The sequence below is a fragment of the Gossypium raimondii genome, chromosome 4, assembly GCF_025698545.1.
Source record: "Gossypium raimondii isolate GPD5lz chromosome 4, ASM2569854v1, whole genome shotgun sequence".
NCBI classification, from domain to species: Eukaryota; Viridiplantae; Streptophyta; class Magnoliopsida; order Malvales; family Malvaceae; genus Gossypium; species Gossypium raimondii.
The window spans coordinates 7,247,917-7,257,355 of NC_068568.1; positions in this window are offsets into that span (position 1 = coordinate 7,247,917).

The window sequence follows — 9,439 nt, forward strand, 5'->3', positions numbered from 1 at the left end:
AAAATGGGAGGCCGACCTAGAAATTGCGCTACCAAAGAAACTGACCATTTTTGTACCCCCTCTTCAATAACATCAACAGGAGGTTTAATAGTGACCAATCCATCATGGATTTGAGGTGGAAATAATTCAAGAACTTGATCCTCATTCGAAGCAAACAAAGATCGCTAATCCATGGACAAAGAATGAGGAAAACACAGTAAACAAACAAGATCAAATCAGAAAAGAATGATCAACAGAAAAAGGCAAAAAACAGGAAAATCAAACCAAGATCTGAAAGAAACGAAATAAAATTAAGAAGAAAGTATATCAATTATAAATATTGACTTACATACTTCCATGCACTATTATTTTTTTAATCAATTTGACATTCTTTCTTTAGTCTACATTATTATTGCTAAAAAAGATAGACTCTTTTGATTGGTTGTACAACGATGAAATATCGACAAACTACAACTTAATATTTTGTGGTTTGATCCTAATGTTTTACGTTGGGTCTGCGAGAGCATCTCATGAAAAGTTATAGAGGAAGCTTTGAGGTTTGCTATAAATCAATGGAAGTCGATAGGATAGTGCTAGCAAAAAGGATTCAGTTGTTGCTTTGCATTAGATTGGGACCATATTTGTAATCAAGATCTTGGCTACCTAATGAAGTTAACTATGATTCAATTTTGAATTATTATATATTCTTAATTTTTTTTACTTTTTTGGGAAATTTTTATGAAAGTATATTAGACTTTTTTTTTCGTTTTGTGTAATTTTGATTTTTATATAATTTTTTGAGTTTATTATTTTAAAATTTTTAAGATTTTTTTTAAATATATGTTGACGGGTATGCCACACTAGTATACTTATCAATGTAGCATGTCACATGTCAAATTTTTTTTTTAACTTCTGTCAGCCACATAAACAATTATTTTTTGTTGAAACGCATAAATGATTGTTACAAGCCAAATCCATAAATGTTGATTTTCATTAATGAATTTACCTAATTGGTTTTTTGTGGTCGAAGGATTAATTAGTGCATTTTTTCACCCAAATTAATTGATTTTATATGCTAAACTTTTTTGACCCTAAAGCCTACAATTTATTAAAAATATTAATTTATCAAATAGTTAAAATAATTATTAAAGAAATCATATATATATAATATAAGAAGGTACGTGACACATAATGCAACTTTTATTTTATTTTATTTAAATAAAATGTACTCATTTAATTTAACTTAAATAAAAAATGATTTAATTATATATTATCTATAATTAATTTTTAAGTTAATTTTATGTTAAAGTAAATATTATATTAGATAAATATAAAATTTAAGTTAATAATTTAAATGAAATAATTTTTATTTATTAAATTAAATTATTTATTTTCTATTTAAATTAAATTAAATAATTTTTATTTACTAAATTATATACTATTTATATTATATATATAGTATTTATTTATTTTAATTATTAGCATATATTAAACTTTAAACCCTATAGCTATTTTTAATTTGATATTTTTGATTTTATATTTAAAATAAACATTTAACTAGATAAATAAATTTTAAAAATTCTTATATATGAATGGTGATAATGGATTTAACAATTGTTGTTTTTTTTTTTACATTTCAAACTTTGGAATCTAATGTCATTTATTACATAAAAGAGAACACCTTGCAATAGTAAAGAAATAGGTAAAAGTGATTAAATAAATTATTTCAAATCATGAATTATAATTATTTAATTTATTTACACAAATGTAAATGATTTAAACACAATAATAAATCATTAGTAATATTTTCCATAATTGGACTTATAATTTCATCTTGAAGCAACTTTAATGGCAGACATTTAAAATATGAAATATTGAAAAGTTAATTTTTAATTTAATTATTTTATTTGATATTGGTCATAATATCAAACATTTATAATATTGTTCCTTTATTTTTTACTAATGTTATTTCTAAAATTTTATAAATTTTTAAAAATTATAAAAATAAATTTATATATTTTAATTGATACTAATTAATACATAACATTAACCCGTGCATTGAAAGAATATACAAACTAATATATATATATATATATATATATATATATTATATAACAAGGTACAAAAGCATCTAATAATGACAAGTGACGATCTCTTTTTTATCTAATTTCTATAATTTTTAATTTTTATTATCTATCAGATTAAAATTTTAAAATTTTTATCTATGTTATTTATTGCGCCACAAAAGAATATAATGTGGAATTATTTAAATTTATTTTGTATTTAAATTTTCATTATCTATTAAATTATATAGCTCTCAAAAAGTATAGATTAGATTTAACATTTATTATCTTTTAAGTTTTCAAGGTTTTTTGTTTTTTTTAATCATTATTATCTGTTAATATTTAAATATTTAAATCCTAATTATTTTTAAATTTAATTACTCATCACTGATTCTATAAATATTATAACATTCATTTTAAAAGGATTGCAAGATCAATAAATAGGTGGCTCTAAAATTTTGCTTCTAATATCCTTCTTTTCATATGTTTTTCAACAGTCTCAGTTTGTTTTAATTGATAAGTGAGACTTATTCTTTTACATGTTGTATTTTATTATTAGATTTTTCTTTACAGCCTCAAATGAATGCACTGAACAAAATATTCAAGAATCTCACTCAGTTGGTAGCATTATAATTATATATATACTTTTGTCCAACAACTCAAAGAGAATACATGGTTAAACTTTGTGTTGACACCTCAAGATTTAAAGTTTAAGGTTTAAGTTGTGATATTAAATTTCTCTCCTTCATATTGTATATAAACTTTGATTGTACTTAAGAAAAATATTCCCTTTATATAATTTCGAATATTTATTTACACTATTTTAGGCTAAATTAGAGGTATATGCAAAAAAAAAATTAATTGGCCTTTTAGGTTATTTTTTTAAATTAGGGAAATGGACTGATTTTCAAGAAAGAGTGAGTGAAAGCACATCCAACTGGGAGCACCTTTTCCACAGGTGGCAGGAAGGCACGCGTAACACCCCTAACCCGTATCCATCGCTGGAAAGGAGTTACGAAGCATTACCAAACAAATCACAACTTTTGAACAATTATACATGTACACATGTTTAATTCTCTTGAATAAATCAACTTTAAATAATACAGTTAAATAATCACTTACAAATCTCTCTTATTCTTCTTTTTTTAACATATAACTAATATATATGTAGCCACTTAAATCATAAGCACCAAAATTAAATACATCCCATAAGCATGTGCGCACAACTAAGATAATAAAATTATCTCATTCTATTAATCCATGCATGAATCATATAAAACTAATAATTCAATGCACCTATCATTAAACCATACTATATTCGGCATATCTAGCTTGTTCAACTTATGATCACATTGATTTATAAATCAAAAGGACTAACCAATTTAGCATACAAAATATGCATATTTTACCTTTTGTAAAAACATCCATTCGGTTAAAAAGAATTAAACCAAGGGATTTATTTAAAAGAAAATCAATTCAAACAATGACAACTCAAAATTTACCTAATTAGCATATAACCCTTTTATTTTCTTATTGCATGAATTACTATATTTCTCAAAAGTATACCATTATGCGAACAAGCCAACTTTGCATGTAAACAATTATGCATATTTGAACCAAAATACTATTCATTTGGTGCTTTACCAAATTCTTAGCCAAACATAAACATGCATATAATTCTGTATAAAGTCAATTCGTATATTATGCAAAAATTTCATACCATATTAAAAACATCAAAACTATGTGTTCGAGCAAATAACTTAGCAACCATTTGGCTAATACATTGAAATTTTCCAACCGAATTAAACATGCTAATCTCTCATAATTTGCAATGTATCAAGTGTCATATTAAGACTAATCCTAAAATTTTCTATTCGGCTAAGCACAAACAATTTTAATAAATCTAAATGAAATATGTTTCATCTAATAATGCAAAGCTTAATCGGACCATTAAAATAATTATAGAACATGTTACTTACTCATAAAATAAGTCATATTAAACTAAACATAAACACCTAATATTTAAACATAACATATATATATATATATAAACTTTCCATCACATCCCAAAACCAAATAGCCAAATCACAAATGAATTAAACACCTTACATGTTTATAATAAGAATATCAATACCAAAAATTTATAAATAATTCTTAGCAAAATATACCAACAAAACTCACATATATAAATACAAAACATAACTGAATATTAACCAAGTATATTCACTACTCACATCCAACCTTTAATCAAAATACATCATTAACCAATTTAACATATTACTAGACACAAGATATATATATATACCGAAACCTAATCAACCAACTGCAACCATACAAAATCAGTAAGCAAAGGCATAAATTTCAAGATTTAGAAAATGAACAAGCCATTTTCGCATGGCTTATTATATACATGTCCAAAATCAGACCAAAATACATATTAGCCTATACATGCCATAAGTTCGAAATAAAACTTTTAAAAGTACCGAAAGTAGACGACAGTGTGAATGACTTCACTGAGGATCCCCGAGCATGTAACGACCTCCAAAATCTAAAAAAAAAATAATGACAAATAAATATACAAAGTAAGCTAACTTAGCTTAGTAAGCCTTAAGCAAATATATATAACATATAATTTCATAAGCAATTTATCAAGGCCAAATAAACACATATATAAACATTACTAATACATTCACAAATCTCAAATCATTTTTGTCATGGCTAATCGTTTATACACTAGCTTCCAATCATATACCTATAATTAACATAAGGTTGAACATACCTTTCATATACACACACATACTTATAACAACATTATGTATTATTTTTGTTATATATCAAACAAACTTACTTACCTAATTATCAAATAGATAATTAAACATCACATACCTGATCATTTTAACTCATTAATCACATTCGATACCACGTCGGCATAAAGCCTGTGAGGTATAAAGCTTATTAAAATACACCGGCATAAAGCCTTCTAGGCACAAAGCTAGATATGATACACCGGCACGAAGCCTGCTAGGCATAAAGCCTGATATGGTACACCGGCATGAAGCCTGCTAGGCATAAAGCTTGTTATAATTCACGAGCATAAAGCCTGCTAGGCATAGAGCCCGAATATCACTGATACAAAGTCGGTCTTACACATAATTCATATATAGGAAATCCTAATTATACTTTAAGGTTCATACTAAGCTTTTCAAACGTCGTATCTTAGTTAAATCGAACTTGTACCCAAATCTCACAAGCATTTATACATTCGGCTATTAATATGAAAATTCATACAATTAAATTCATCATATAAAATTCACATACACTCTAATTTAACGATTAATCAACGACTTTGATTTTTCCCCGATCCAACTCCGATTTCTTTGGTTCTTGATCTAAATGTATTCAAAATAAACTAATTTAAAAATAATTCCATTCAATTTAGTCCAAAAACACATAAATGGGTGAATTACCATTTTGCCCCTGACATTTTACACTTTATACATTTTAGTCCAAATTTCACCAAACACAAAATACGCAAAATCTCACAACAACATATTTAGGCCGAATCTTCCTTGTATTCATACAAGTCCATGAATTTCATTTATTTCACATTTTAGTCCCTCAATTTATTATTTTTTCAATTTAGCCCTAATTACTCAAAATCATAAAAAATTTCAATACAAAACATATATATCCAAAACATATATTTCATAATTCAGCATCAAACATCACAAAACACAATTATTCATCAATGGCATAACTCAAAATATTCATCAAAATAAAAAATTCTAGCATGGGCTGGATAGTACTCGAAGCAACAATCTCAAAAACATAAAAATTATCAAAAATCGAATAAAGAACTAACCTTAATCAAACTTCAATATGGCCGAATGTAGCTAGGTTTTTTTCTTTCTTTTTCTTTTTTTTAGTTTCGGTGATAAAAGATGAAGGAAATAAAATGATAATGGCTTATAATGTTTTATTATATCATAGTAATATAATATACATTGTTATAAAATTTATAAATAATATTAATAATATAAAAACTATATATTATCACCTAAAGCCGTCCACTAACATTAAAATGGCCTCATTGCCACATAATACCTCCATTTTATAAAGACAACGACTATTCATCCCTTTTAGAAATAACCACCTAATTTTTATTTTACGCAATTTAATCCTTTTATTTAATCGGACACTCAAACGACGAAATTAAAGCACAAAATTTTCACACAAGTAAATTCACACATAATAAAATCAGAAAATAATTTTAAAATATTTTTTAGACTCGAATTTGTGGTCCTGAAATTACTGTTTCGATTAGGGTCAAAATTGGGTTGTTACAGCGCACCTAGCTGGATGCGTTTCACGCCAATTTTCATAAGGATAGAGTGTTTTAATTTTTTTGGGGTTAAGATTAGGGTTTTATAACACTCCAATCCTCAACGTTCGGCTGAGGTGTTACACGGAAAGCAGACTTATACATAATTTCAAGGAACAATAATTACAATGGTTTGTTAACTTGGAAAAGTTTCAAAAACACAAGTTTCCAACCTAGTATATGCCATGTTGTATATGCAATTGAGTTTTAAACTTTCAGTTGAAAATCTTTTCCTTTGAAAATACAATATTACTAGCAATAGTCATAACATATAAAATAGTTTGGTGTATATAAGCAAAAAATACTTCACGAAACATAATTCATAAAAATTATCAAATTCTTCAAGGGTATCATTCAAATAAAACTATAGTTAAATAAAATGTAATTTATTACAAATTCAGATTCAAATTAGAGTTACACGCCACCCCCATAGAATATATTCATGTTACAAAACAAATACAGACGAAGCTCACGATAAAGGTCGCTCTTTCTGGTTGAGTCCCTTCAACAATCTAAGATGGAGTACCACCTGGAAGAGGGGAAAATAAAAGAGGGGTAAGTTCATAAGAACTTAGTGAGCTCCAGAAAAGAAAAGACTCAACTCTTTTGATGAAATACAAAAGCGAGAATAATACTACAATTATAAACTCATGTGCATAGACTAATACACCAACTCTACACGCCGAGACATTTGGGAAGGCACTTCCATATCATTGGCGAATACTTAACCGTGGCGAATAACATTTCCAAGCCGACTCTAACCGTGAAAGTTTATAGGTAGAATTAAGGGGTCGGGAATGGAGGTGCCCCAAAAAAATACCTACGGGAGGTGTAGATATAGGGTGCTGCAATGGTGCATAGTGTGGTGCTTGTGAAAAAACACAGGGTTAATGAGATGGACATGAATAATTGGAGTGAACTAACTCGGATGTGGCATAGACATCGGTGGCACTTTTTGGGTCAAAGTTGGGGATGAACCCGTTGTGACACCTCCTCTGGACCTATGTTGCTAAAGCAGTCATCATCACCTATTTTGAAAATTTTGCCTACTCCTTGCCTCCACCAATAGCAGATATGGCTTGCCTGCAACTCTGAAACTTGACATGTACTCCAAATAGACCACCGTGTCCAATGAGAAAAAGGGTTCACGGATAGGTAAGAATTCCATTTTATTGTCCCAAATGTCGATGTACTCCTTGTGGTAATCTTACCAATTCTCTTCGATCTTCCTTCGTAAATCCAACCTGTGTAGTGCTTTCATGTCTCTCGATGGATGTGGAATTTTTTGCCTCCATCTGAACTATCGCATCACTCGATCTGATTAATGCATCTCCACCATCACGTACACTATCAATAGCAACTTCGCATTCCACATGCTCCGAATGGCAAAAATTTTCAAGTGGATGCATTCTATGGTATCCAAATCGGTGTATGACATCCATTCAAACAGCAATGCACAATTGTAAATTCCGTTATGTACGAAATTTTAAATTATGAATCATTGCGTAATTTTTATAGGTTTAAAAAAATAACAAGCCTCAGCTTTCGAGCATTGATCTAATAGTAGTCAAATATCTTCGAGTTGCTCCGATAGTCCCACATAACTCGGTCCATAGTTCCACCTATTCAAGCGATATGTTACTTCAAACATATAATAAATAAACTACATTTACTATACTAACTACATATTATTATCAAATGATTTTTAGCTTGTCACCAATGGAAATGTATATGGGTCGTTCACTCGGGGATGTAGAAATGGTAGCCGCCACCACAACCATGACTACAGCAAGAGCAGGTAACCATCGATTGCCATTTTATCCGGTTTTGTCGCCCGACACAACTCTCGGTACAACGTGACCAACACGGCTGATCCCCAACTCATTCATTCACATTATTTGAAGTCGACTAGGTGTAGTAGCCACCTTATATGTACCAAATTTTGAGATTTATCAGGCATTAGGATGCCCACGATTAACCTTAAGATGAATGCTCGGGAGTATTATTCTTTAACGATGTTGAGTGCGTTCAGAGGAAGATATTTAAAACTGGTTTCCAACCACTTCATATCTATCAAACAACCTTGAAACTTATTTGGCACCTTCCCCAAAAATGTCTTGCAAAGGTCCTCTTGACCGGGAACAACTGCTAACCCCATAACGACTAACCCATCCACTGGTAAATCGAGTTGTAAAGGTACGTCCTCGAGTTGTAAAGTGGGCCCACTTTGTGCACAGTTGGTAGGAATGCACGTCCAGGTCTCCAAAAACGGCCTAAAAAGTCAATTTTAAAAAAACGGCCATAAATGCCTAATTTAGCCACTATTATATATGTAATATTTTAAAAATTATTTTTTCCCAAAATTTTGGGCTTATCTAGAAATATCAAAGTATAATATATATTTGCAAAGAAGTATAAGTTTATTCTGATTGGAAAAATTACCCAAATATAATCAATCTTAATTTACTTAATTAAGCTTAATTGTTAATTTCATACATTAGAGAGTATAAATTTATATCTATAAATTTATGTTTAATTAATTTGAAAGTGGTAAATATTTATTTTGAATATTATTTGGACGAGTTAGTTGAAAAATGCTTTAATTTAATAAAATTGAAGTAAGGACCAAATTGTAAAATTTGTAAATTTTAAAATTCTAAGGGTTTGAGTAGTGAAATCTGAAACATTGATGTAGTAACTAAATTATATGATTATGAAATATGAAAATTTGGAAAGTTGAGCATAAAATAATAAAGTTTGCAATTATAGGGTTAAATTGTAAAGATTTCAAAATTTGAGTTTTAGGACTAATTTAATTATTTGAGAATTTACAATTCTGAAAATATAATATGAAAGTTTAATTTTTCAAAAATCATGGACTAATTTTTGAAATTCGACAATATTAGTTCTAAGGACTAAATTATAAAATTTGTAAATATTAGAAAATGGATTGTTTTGCAAAACTTTATAAAATGAGGTTTAGGATTGAACTGTAGAATAAGAAAATATATTTTGA